The sequence below is a fragment of the Vicugna pacos genome, chromosome 3 (genome assembly GCF_048564905.1).
Source record: "Vicugna pacos chromosome 3, VicPac4, whole genome shotgun sequence".
Taxonomy (NCBI): Eukaryota; Metazoa; Chordata; class Mammalia; order Artiodactyla; family Camelidae; genus Vicugna; species Vicugna pacos.
In genome coordinates, this window is record NC_132989.1 from 21,272,327 (window position 1) to 21,284,813 (window position 12,487).

Here is a 12,487-nt window from a genome sequence, read left to right on the forward strand (position 1 = left end):
CATAGCAGCTCCTATTTGTTTAGTATGGCGTGCAAACCCTATATTACTTGTTCTCTGACCCTTTAGAGAAAAAGTTTGCTGACCTTATATCCTAGTGAACCCCTTGAACTCAACGCCTATTTAGAGTGGCTGATAATACTAGAACCGTCATTTTCATGCAGTCCTTTTATAGTTTTAACAACCTCATCCGTGGATACAGACACGGTATTTTATGAACCAAAGCTCTCTGAGGAGGTGACATGAAAGGCGAAACTTCAAAAGACATAGCCATGCTAAGAGCTTTCCAGGTGACAGGAACATGTATGCAAAGAGGGTGAGGAAAGTGAGAGCTTGCCTTGTGGAAGGAAAGAGAGGCAGCATTAAGAGCCATATAGGAGATACAATTATTGATGTTTCACAGATGAGGAAGTTATGCCTGAAGAGATGAAATATCTTACCCGAGAACACAGAGCTTTAAGGGGGAAAGCTGGAATGTAAACTCATCAAGCTGGCTTTCTTAACCATTATCATGCAACTAAATTATCCACTTTGTGAAGATGAGAGTAATTGTCTTTAAAATATTTTGATATCTCCCATTGCATCTAGCACAGTCTAGCTATCTGCACTGTAGCAGGCTTTTGAGGTCTGCTGTTTCTTTCTGTCATACCCAGCCATCTGTAATTGCTTCTACCCACATGGCCAATACAGGAAAAAAAAAAAAAAAAAAACCTTGATCTCTGAAGCTTGTCGCCATTCCCATTTCTTGATTGCCATTCCAAGTTGGTAGTCTAGAGTTGGCGTTAATACGATGATTGTTTTATCTTCTAAATTTCAAGTTTAGTTCACTATATCTTTTAAACCTTAGCTGTGTTTTGAACTTACCCTGAGGTTTCTGTATATAGGAGCCAATTGTAATCAACAAGAATTCTGTATGTTTCTCTTCCTCACTTCGAGTTCTCTACCAGTATCCAAACTCCAACATGTCTGTCCCTATTGCCAAGCACTGGGCTCATGTATTTCCCCTGTAGGAGAGTGAACAAATCCAGCCACGTGCCCATCTGAGCGTTTCTAAGTGGTCTGCTCCTTAGTCGGTCCTGCAGTTGTTCTTTTTAATCCAAAAAAACAAACTTTACATTTAATAAGGTACAGCGAGTCACTCCAAACATATTATCCTCCCGTGTGGTCTTATATAAGGGGGAAAAAAGTCTAATTTCAAATGTTAAGAAAATCTCATCAATGGAAAGTAGAAATCCAGACTCCTTTGCCCAGATTATCTAAATTTACGGGTAAGAAAGAATAAAAAAAGAAGACGTCTGTGCTGAAACATACGGCTCTTGGAGCAACAGCTGCTGCCTTCATGCATGTCTGCAGCACTTCTGTGGCTTTTGTGGAAAAGAAGTTGCTGTCTTTCCCATCTACTTCTTTCCTAAATTGCTTTCTCCCTCAATAGCTACTCCCTGCATGTGGACATACATATTAATCATAATATAAATACGGGGCTTTCTCATAGGAATATTTTCTCTCAAAAGAAAAAAAAAAAGTTGATCTCCAGTTTCTAATCTCCCTTTCCTATTCCTTTTCTGATGTCCTGAATAAGAATGTTTTGTGTTAATAGTAAAGATTTGTTCTTTTTTTTTTCCCCTTTGAGTTCTCCCAAAGCCTTAAATAAGTAAATCGAAATGGTTTGTGTTGATTCAATGGCTGGGTAAACTGGAGAACTGAGAAACTGAGTCACTGTGGCAAAAGGTGTCCGGATGGCAAGCAAATTGTACAGTGAAGGGGAAACCTCTGAATTTCTGGCTCACAGATCCATGCCTGCTGCAAGCCAAGCAGACAGAGAAGATAATCCAAGCCTATAAAAATTGCACTCTTTGGCTTCATCTTGAGATGTTGTCAAGAGAGTTTCCACAGAGAAAGTTATTAATTTCAGATTGCTACACTTAGAAGCTTATTTCCCCACAGAACAGCAGTAATACTTTCCATGTGCAATACTTTTTATGAGAATTGCTGACTCTGAATCATCCATCCTGAGAAGAGAAAGATTATGGACAAGTAAGAGCATAGCTCATATCTGCTTCCCCATCCCTTCCCCCAATTTAGACAAAAGTCTCCTCCAGGATAGGTGTGGTCTTCTGTCTTTCACATCACCCAAGGCCTGTCCTAGGCAGTACTGAGCTCAATAAGTAACCAAGAAGGGTTGGTTAAATTTTAAACAAAGCCTCATTGGTCTGATATCTCATTTCAGGCCTTGAATGTCTCCAGCTAACCTTTACAGGGCTCCAGCTGAACCACGCATTTCCGTTTCTACTGACTTACTATTTCTTAAATTCCCCTTACATTACTAGGACTTTCATTAAGGGCAAAGGTTATGTCTTCCTATGGCAAAGAAAGAAATTATCCACTGATAATTACTACTGTTTGTAGAGCACCTCCCGGGTCTTGGACTCTCATATATCATCTCCTTAATCTTCATAACAAAACCATTCTGCAGATGAAGAGATTCAGGAAATGTATATCACTTGCTCAGCTAGTGAGTGGTGGAACCAACATACAAACTTAGATCTGTCTGACAACTTTGTGTGGAGGGAAATAGAGGGCACAGAAGAAATATGGAGACTTCACACCGAAATGGAGACGATAATAAACACAGATTCCGGACATACTTTTAAATATAAAAATTGTAAGTTAATTATAATTGTGTTGGGTTATATTAAATAATACCAAGAGGTGGTGAAGAGAATTCTGTGGCCAGGTGTGATAATCAGGTGAGGATAGAGGAGGAAGGGTTTTGAATGAGAAAAAAGCTCTGTCACGATGGGAAGAGAGGAAGGCATAGCAAGTCATGAATATGCTTGTATCAAAGCTTAGAAGAGGGATCCACAAACTCTTATATAAGGGGATAGATAGCAAATATTTGGTGCTTTGTGGGCCACAAGCTTTCTGTCATAGATACTCCACTCTGTCATTGTATCATGAACACAGCCATGGACAATACCAGACAAACTGGCACAGCTGTGTTCCAATTATTTATGGACACTAAAATTTGAACTTCTTGTCATTTTCACATTATGAAATAATACTCTTTTAATGTTTTTCATCTCTTTAAAAATGTAAAAACTATTCTTAATGCAGATCGTACAAAAACAGGTGGTGGGCTGGATTTGGCCCCCAGGCAGTAGTTTGCCAATCCCTAGTTTCACAGAGGAACAAAAAAAGTTTATATGCTAAGAGCCTGAGTAGGAAGTTTAAACCACAGAATAATGAAGAAGGCCTGCCTAATGGGGAGGGAAGGAAAAGAGTGAAGAGGATGGGAATTTATAAAAGCTCTTAAAACATAAATGGCTTGTGCGAAAAAGTATGTCAGAGGAAAAGGATTAGTCAAGTAGGAATCCAGCATGAGGTTCTTGACTCCTTGGTTTGCCTTCTTGCCACCAGAATGCAGCTGATTCTTTAATTGAGCACATATTAATTTAGCACAATCAAATATGTGCTAAATTGTGGCTTTCTGCCTAGAAGCTGAAACTATGAAAGAATAATTTCTCATTTATTCTCCAAAATGAAATTGAGAAATGCTAAGGGTGGTTACTTGTTTTAGTTAACATATCTAAAGGTTTTGTGTTATGGCTTTATTTTCATAAATTTCTAAGGATTTTCTAATTTCCTATATGAGTTTTTGGACCCATTGGTTACTGAGCAGGGTGTGGTTTAACTTCCTCATACGTGTTCACGTTCCCAATTTCTTTCAATTGATTGCTAATTTCATTCCATTGTAGTTGGAGAACATACTCTGTATTATTTCAATCCTTTTAAATTTATTAAGTTTGCTTTATGGTCCAGCATATGGTCTATCCTGGAGAATGCTCCATGTCTACTTGAAAAGAATGTATATTCTGCTGTTGTTCGGTGGAGTGTTCTGTGGGTGTCTATTATATCTAGTTGGCTTATGGTGTGACTCAGATCTTCTGTTTCCTTGTTGATCTTCTGCCCAGTTGTTCTAGCCATTATTGAAAGTGTATTGTTGAAGCCTCCAATTATTATTGTTGAACTGTCTATTTCTCTCTTTAGTTATGTCAGTTTTGCTTCATGTATTATAGTGCTTTACTTTTAGATGCATATGTTAACAGTATTTGCTTATCCTATACACTGTCTTCATCCAAAAAGGATTTAAGTGGTTACAGTATAGCCAGAAATCACAGCTTAAAGTAGATGAGAAAGAAAAAGCAAAAACAAGAGTAGCAACGAACATGAAACAGACTTTGTCTTCTTGTTCACTATCATCTCTGTGCGAAGAGCCTGACACATAGCCGGCCCTTGTAGGATTGCAATAACATTAGGAATGAGGTTAACACAAAAATGAAGTTACACATATTTCAAGTGCATCATAAATTTGGCATCCAATTAAAGTAAAGACCTGTTTGGTTATAAAACTGATAGTGAACCCGAGCTAAGTAAAACAAGAGAAGATACCAAAACCAATGGAGAAATTTCTTCCAAGAGTCTTCGGCAATATTTAATTATAAAGATGCTAAACTGACCCCTCTCTCCTAAACAGAATATATGCTTTAAGTTTTGGGAATCCTCGCTGTCAGGAGTGATGCTACAGCTGGTCCATTTACTGCCATATTTGATTGTGCAAATTACACATTGCCCCACTCCAGGAACAGCCATGACACATGACACCCACCCCCTGCATCTGGGCAATATATGATCTGTGTGACCATAGGAGGTGACCCCGTAATACCTTTGAGTGATTGCTCCCTTAAAAAAATGGCTCATAATTTATTTAGGGGCATTATGGGTGGCAAAGAACAGCAAAACGTCCACAAGGAAATCGAATGACTGACCCTCATCATTGGACACTATGTACCAGCCAACTGCATTAACTAGTTCCTTGAAAAAAAGAACGAGGTGATTAGAGAAAAATACTTAAATCTCCAACCCTCAGGCTGATTAGAAGGGTAAGAAAAGGGTTTCTCACATTTCCCAGGAGGGTAGTTTTCTTACTGTGTTTAGGGAGAATCATAAGGAACACAATTACACGCGGGAAATACTAAAGCTCGGAGCTTGCACTGCCGTGGTGTGTCAGGGGAGAAACAATTTGTGCTAATTATGACACAAAAGAGAAGCGACCCTCAGGGGCCCTCCCAGTGGAAGAAGCTGATGTTGGCTTAAACTCAGCAGCAGCTTGTGGGCATGCATGCTGGCTCCTATAGGTCTTCAGGGAACCGTTCCCAGATGACTCAGAGCAGGCCTCAGGCAAAGTATAAGAGAGAATCTCTAGTTCTCAATGAGATTCCATACCTGGAAATAATACCTTAGTTTTTAAGCAGTGCTGACACCCTGGCCAAATCATTCAGGAACTCCTCTCTCACAGGTCTCACCCTCATCACCACATCTTCAGTAACTAAAGGCCATAGATGGAGCAAAGACAAGCCCCTCCCCCTCCCGGGTGCCAGTTCCTTCCCTCGAGTCAGCGGTGCTGTAACAGGGCGGGGATACTAGGTGAGAAAGCATCCTGGGAACACTGGCCTTTCCCAGAGTTGGTTGTGACAAAATAGGATGCAAAACCCCAGATTTTGATTTTAAATTGTGTAACTGGGTACTCACGTGGTGGTGGGCTGAGTGGAAGCTGCGTTGTTGAAACACCAAACATCCTCTTGCCTTGTTTTTCCTTTACCTGTTAAGCCTTTGTCACTCTGTACGCAAGGATGGACAGTATCCTCATCTACACATCATCCAGAATACCAGCTTAAAATCCCACTGATGTTTGTCACCATAAAAAGTTTGAAGGCACACCTTTCATTGTCCACTGCCCCAACAAAGGTGCCTCTGATGGCACTGGCCCCAAGAACAGTGCTTTAATAACTCACACACACTGAGCACTTACTTTATGCGGGGGGCTGTGCCAAGTAATTTACATTTATTATCTTTTTTTGTTTTACCACTCACAGTAGATACACGAGACAGAGTCCATTTCGATCTCTGTTCTATGGATGAGGGAACAAGTGACATGAAAGTTAAGTATCTCGCCTGTGTGTATGTGTCATAGAAAATTGGGGCTAAAAGGACTTTAGAAATCATTTTATTTGATCCTTCGCTTTACAGATGAGGTAAGTGAGCTCAGAGAGTTTAAGTCCCAAGCCAATGATCTCACAGCCAGGAAGTGGCAGAGCTGACACCTAACACAAGGTTCCTTCCATCCTTGAAGTACGCCATCTGCAATTTTGGGTTAACACATCACCCTGGCCTCCTGTTCTCTGTGAATCTGCAGCCCAGTCTTTTATGACTTGAGAATTCATGCCGTCCCCTAGTGTACTGTCATCACGCAACCAAATATGATTCAAAACAAGGCCGGGGGCGGGGTGGGGGTGGGGGCATATTGTGTCCTCTCTGCATCAGTGATGACGAAGTCAAACTTCATGACTCAGAACACGCAGAAGCCCTCCAGACCTGAACAACTTTCCCCACAGGAAACCCGCCAGGTGCTTAGTTACCTTTTGAGCTCTTTGTGGGTGGCAGAGAACGCTTCCAAAAATAGATCTGTCCTCAGCTCTCCCAGAAGAGGCTTGCAGCCTAAAAATGTCACTCCCTTCTCCCTTCCAAAACACAGACATCACTGCCCAGGGTGTAGTCCTTCCTTACTAACCTAGCCAGCAGCCTAAAGATAAGCCTTCCTCCCACCTGGAGTCCTTATCAGGGTAGGGAGAAAAGTGTCTCTTGCCAGCAGGAAAAAAAAAAAAAAAAAAAAACCCTTCCGTATGAATTTTGGCAAAAATTGCTCTTCCAAAGCAGATAGATTTCAAGGAAAAAGATGTGGTCTCTGGCTTACTTTTATTTCCTGAAGATCAACTAAATGGGACTGGGTGTGTAAAAGGACTTTGTAAACTGCAAATACCAGGAACTATCACACGCCTCTGTGCACGTGTTCCCCGCATTTCAAAATTGCAGCAAGTGCGAGGGATGACTTCTCCAGCGATACCTCTGCAGACACAGATCTTCCAACCACAGAGACCCAGGGAGTTTTCCTGGCCTGGGCTTTCCGTGGGTGAGCTGAGACGAAATGAGCACCACTGCTAAAAGGAGTCCTCAGGCAGGGATGCAGTGTGCTGGAATGAGTAGGCATGAGTTTCAACTTGAAGACAGAACTGAGGAGACTGGGAGAGAGCCTTGTTCAGCTGTGAGTGGACCTCCAAACTGAGTCTCAGCCGCTGTGTTAACCTGGAGTTGGTTTTAATATAAAGACACGACTGCTAGCTTCTTGCCAGGGGCATGTGATGCTTGAGCTCCATGGAACACCTCGTCTTGTTAGAGCTGTTTTCAGTTCTTTTATTTTATTCCTGTGTTCATTCATTCAGTAAATAGATTGTTAATTCTAACTCCATGGCCAGCTTTCTCTGTCCCAACAAACCCCTCCATTTTCTACCCACGAACAAAGCCCACACACAGTGAGTATAGTTTGAAGGTAAACAGGTTTTGTTTCAATAAGAAAAGTAAAGATGTGCCTGTTTCCAGGGCACCCAGTCCCTGCCACCCACCTGGCCCCACACCGTAAACTAGAGGTCACTTCGGGGATATTTTCTGTGTTTGGGAACCATTCTGCTCCTGGGAAGCACTAGTTTCAGAATGCCATCGTTCTGTTTTTAGAGTATTTTTATAGCACCATTACCGTATTTATTGGGCACTCTTGTACATAGCTCCACAAGAGATTCTGGGGGAATATAAAAGCAGTAACGACAGTAGCAACACAAACATATCATTAAGAACAAGAAGTGCAAGACGTGGTCCCTGGGCTTCAGGTACTTATAAAGGGATGCCCATAGGCAGAGGAAACCCATATAACTCGTGCTACCTCCCCCAGGCCTCGGACAGACAGCAATAATCCAGCACAACCCTCCCACTGAGGTCAACGCAGCTCAGCATCCTTCTCAACACAGTGCTCTGAGTCACCACTGCCAGTTGTCTGGGATCGGTGGGTAAAATGCAATCCATCCACCTCCTCTTTCCATCCCTGTATTTTTGACTAAGTCCAGCAGAAGTTCGAGAAAGGAAGAAATGGTCATATGTGTTGGGGTGGTTGGGAAAGATGCCACAGGGGAGGGCAATTTTAGCTCTACCCTGAAAAAATGATCAAATTTGAGTAGAATGAGTAGAGGAGAGAGGAAGGATATTTACTGTATTGAAGTTTTTTACATTAAAAAAATTTAGTCAAATATATGGCTGTGTCTTTTTTTTTTTTTAACTTCTTGCTTTAATTTAGGAAGATCTTTCTCATCCTGCAGATCATTAAAACACTCGCCTATATTTTCTTCAAGTAGTGTTATGGCTTTCTTTTTTTTACAAAAAAGACATTTTTGATCCAGTTCAATTTACTTGGGGACAAAGAGTATGGTAGGAATTCAGGTTTTTGGGTTTTTTTTTTTAATAACTAACTTCATCTCATACCATTTGCTGAATAATCATTTTAAAAGTCTCCTTTATACACAATATCACCTTAAATACATGTGCTTATTTCTGGATCCCTGATTCTTTTTCACTTTTCTGTTCATTTATCGTGAGTCCTGCATTGCAGAAAATTTAATTCACAAAATCCTCAGCATACAAATCAGATAAACTAAGGAGATAGGATTCTTCAAGAGACAGATAGCAAGCTGCCCCAACCATCCCTGAAATGACTCAATTTTTCATAAGCTTAAATGTATGCATGTCTTTTTTTTTAATAGAACACCTTTATTGGCATACAACTCTCATATAATTCATCAATTTAATATGCACAATTCAGTGGCCTTCAGGATACTTGCAGTGTGGAACAATTTTAGAACATTTTCATCACTCCAAAAAGAAAGCCTGTATCCATTAGCAGTTACTCCCCATTCCCCCTAAATCTCCAGTCCTATGCAACCATTATCTATTTTCTGTCTCTATGGATTTGTCTATTCTGGATATTTCATTATAAATGGAATCCATACAATATGTGTCAAGCTCTTTTCACTTAGCATAATGTTTTCAAAGTTCATCCATATTATAGCGTGTGTATCCACACTTCATTTCTTGTTGTTGAATATTCCATGGCACGGCTCTACTACACTTGGTTTATCCATTCATCAGTTATGGACATTTTGGTCATTTCCACTTTTTGGCTATTACGAATAATGTTGCCATGAACAACCATGTATATATTTTTGTGTGAACAATACATTTCCTTTAAATAGAGCATTTTTTTAACATCTTTATTGTGGTATGATTCCTGTACAGTAAACCACACATATTTCAGATGTACAATCTGATGAATTTTGGTGGATGTATACTCCAGGGAAATCACCACCACAATCAAGAGAGCTAACATTTCCATCATCCCCAAGAGGTGCAAAATTTGAATTCCCAATTTATCCCTTCTCACCAAAAGATAAAAGGAACATTATCTTTTGTATAAAGTCATGTACTTCTTTGCAATACCAATCCTGTGAGCCATCTTTTCCAAGGATTAAAAAGTTTATTTGTTCACAGCCTTGCTTCTTTTATTTATTTACTTTATTTATTTTAACAGAGGTACGGGAGGTTGAACCCAGGACCTCGTGCATGCTAAGCACATGCTCTACCACTGAGCTGTACCCTCCCCCTAGCCTTGTTTCTTTAAAGGCAAATGTAATTTCATTTGTGGAGGCCTTAGGCTTATCCTCTCAGTCTATGCTAATTTGAACCACCGCTAAGTAGAGTAAATTAGGAAATTAATTACTTAAGAAACCTGCAGCCTGGTGAAGGACATGGCTAGCTAGGTGGGTGCTCAAAGGAATCCAGTGAGGATCCACGGCAGGCAGGCCCTAAGCAGAATTAGCTGGACGCTGAAGGAGTGGACTTGAGTTTTTGATGTGTCCAGACCAACATTTTTACTACCGGGTATAGGTTTTTAATCTATGGATGGCTTGCTTGGGGTGCAGATTTCGGAGACCTTTTGTATAAAGGTGGGAAGAGATGGGTTGCTATGAGGCATGAAATAAGGAATTTTAAGCAAAGGCAGACCTTCTGTAACTGTAAGATTTCCAGGGCATTTACGACAGCAGCTGGTCATGCAGCTTCCCAGTTGAGGGGCAGCTGAATGGATGCTCATAGGACAGCGAGCAAACAACTTTCCATTCTAACAAATATTTATAAACCATCAAAAAAAAAAAGAAGACAGTGATAAAAAGGTGGGTGGTCTTGAAGCACAGTGTACAAACTCACCAATGCTAACTTTTTAAGCTTTTTTCTTTGCAAGAATAGGATGCAGGTAACTTCACTCATTCATTTATGTACCAGAGGTTCAAATTTTAAACTAGCTTAAACCCTTAATAGGTTTTGCCCATTAATCCTGCCCTTAACAGGATTGCCACAGTCAAGGTTCAATAAAAGAAATCAAAGAAGCCAAACAAAGGCGGATAGTTTTTTAACAGACCGAAGTCCCCTAGGAGACTCGAAGGTCTTCAAAACGAGACTGGCATCTTTGTGGTAGGAGCACCGTAAGTATACTGCATTTGTTAAATAAAAGAATGCCAGCAAGTGTGTCTAGAATCAGATTTCTAGCCTCTGCCCCTACTCACCTACCCCCATTCTGTTGTTTATAAGACCCCAGTTTCACCCAATTCTAAGGGACAAATCATGGTTTATCTAAGGTAGAGTAGTCAGAAGACTGTCTTCAGCATTTTAGGGAGGAGAGAGGGCATCCACAGCAGAAAACCAAATGTTCCTGTTCGGTCATATCCTTCACCTGCCAGCTTTGAAAGGAGAGCCATTGCTTTATACCTGGCAGTTTGTACTGAGAAACAAAAATAGAAACAAAAGCAAAGGAAAAAGGATTGAAATACTGAATCAAATCGACTTGACCAAATCCCAAAGGTGGCCGTGGAGGGGAACAGACCTAGCACTGTAAGCCCCCAGTCCTCCTCCCACGGCTCCCTGACCCCTCGGTGTTGGCTAATTGCAGCTCTGGGAGAAACAGAATAAACAGACTGTTCAATGCTGCTATTTTAAGCAGCACCAAGTCCGATTAGTCAATGCTGGCAGCAGACAATGTGCAAGAAGCACCTTTGTGGACCAGAAGCCATGTACTTGGCCAGACACGCTGAAGACAAGCTGCAGGGAAGCCCAAAAAGGCCCTTGTGGGAAAAAGCCTCTTTGACCCTTGTTGGTTACACCTTGGCGGATGCCCCAGGCCAGAGGTGACGTCTACCTGGAAGTGCCTGAAAAATCCCATGGTGCCCAGGCTCGAAGCAGCAGTAGGTACGTGCCAGTGGCTGGCTTCTTTGTATTACTTGGCAATCAGGTCAGGTGTCACCTCCTCAGAGGGGCTACCTTGGTGCCTCACAAAGACCTGGAGACCCTAGAGATGAAATCATTGTTGCTCTCAGCCTGCACAGAGCCCTAGTTCTGTCTCTTTCTTGGCCACAGAAGCTCACTAAGGGTGAGGGGTGGCACAGCCAGCTTCTGAAAGGGTGGTGGCCCTTTTGATTAGTTGTTACGCAGTTTTTCTCTGGCTTTAGTGCCTATTCGGATGAAATAATGGTGATTTCCCCCTTGTCCCAGAACAAAGAGAGCTGTGACTTATGTCTCCCAGTATTCACTGCTAATTTCATGCATCATCAGTTTTCGTGTTCTCTCGTGTTTCCATTAAACCCGGTCTCCCCCTCTGGGATGTTGGCATCTTATGGGGAGCACACTGTGATCGGCTGGCATGTTGGGAGTTAGGAAGAAGCTGGAACTAACTTGGGGGAGAACATGTGCCTTGGCGACACCCACCCACATGAATCTTGCCCGCCATACCCCCACCCTCACCCCCAGGGCAGCCATGGCTCACCCGTCACAGCCAAGCCCGCAAGTGGCCTCTGGGTTCTTCTCCACAGCACCGCAGGCAGCCACAACCACTGAACTTAATGGACAGTGTTTGGCAGTCCTGCTTGTTATTACAATAAAATTGGAAAAGAAAAAATAAATCTGTCCCCCAAACTGAATTCAGTTACACTGCTGCCCAGATCGTGTTCCCTTGTGCTGTTTCACAAATTTTGCCATCACCAAAAGTCTATAAGGTGAGAGGGTCCCTTGTTTTTTTTAAGGAGGAAGGAAATCTCTCTGAAAACATCTTTTAAAAATAAGTTTGAGAAAGGGGTGGGTATAGCACGCACAAGGTTTTGGTTTCAATCCCCAGTACCTCCATTAAACACATAAATAAATAAACCTAATTAACTGCCCCCGCCTCAAAAAAAAAACAAAAACTTGAATATGTTTTTAAGTATGGAGAAGTACAGAGAGGAAAACATATAACGGCCCCTATTTTCATTGCCCAGATCACTCTTGTTGATATCAGATAATTATTATAACGTTAGAATAGTAATACACGCATAAGGTTTGAAATTTCAAACCTTAAAGTATAAAATAATATAAAAGTATAAAAATATAAAATAAAGCATAAAATAAGTGATAACTTCTGTTCCTGCCCTTCCTAATGGTAACAACTATTATTTGTTAATAATTTTTTATG

The 12,487-nt window shown here is 41.3% G+C and overlaps 1 long non-coding RNA gene across 1 annotated transcript in view; it reads right to left on the reverse strand.

Moving 5' to 3' along the window:
• Positions 1-6,796: 6,796 nt before the first annotated feature.
• The window catches only part of LOC140689425 (uncharacterized), a 41,835-nt gene continuing 36,144 nt past the window's right edge, over positions 6,797-12,487 (reverse strand). The window contains exon 2 of the long non-coding RNA XR_012064358.1: positions 6,797-7,316. This is a non-coding gene — a long non-coding RNA (uncharacterized lncRNA). The remainder of the gene's footprint in view (positions 7,317-12,487) is intronic.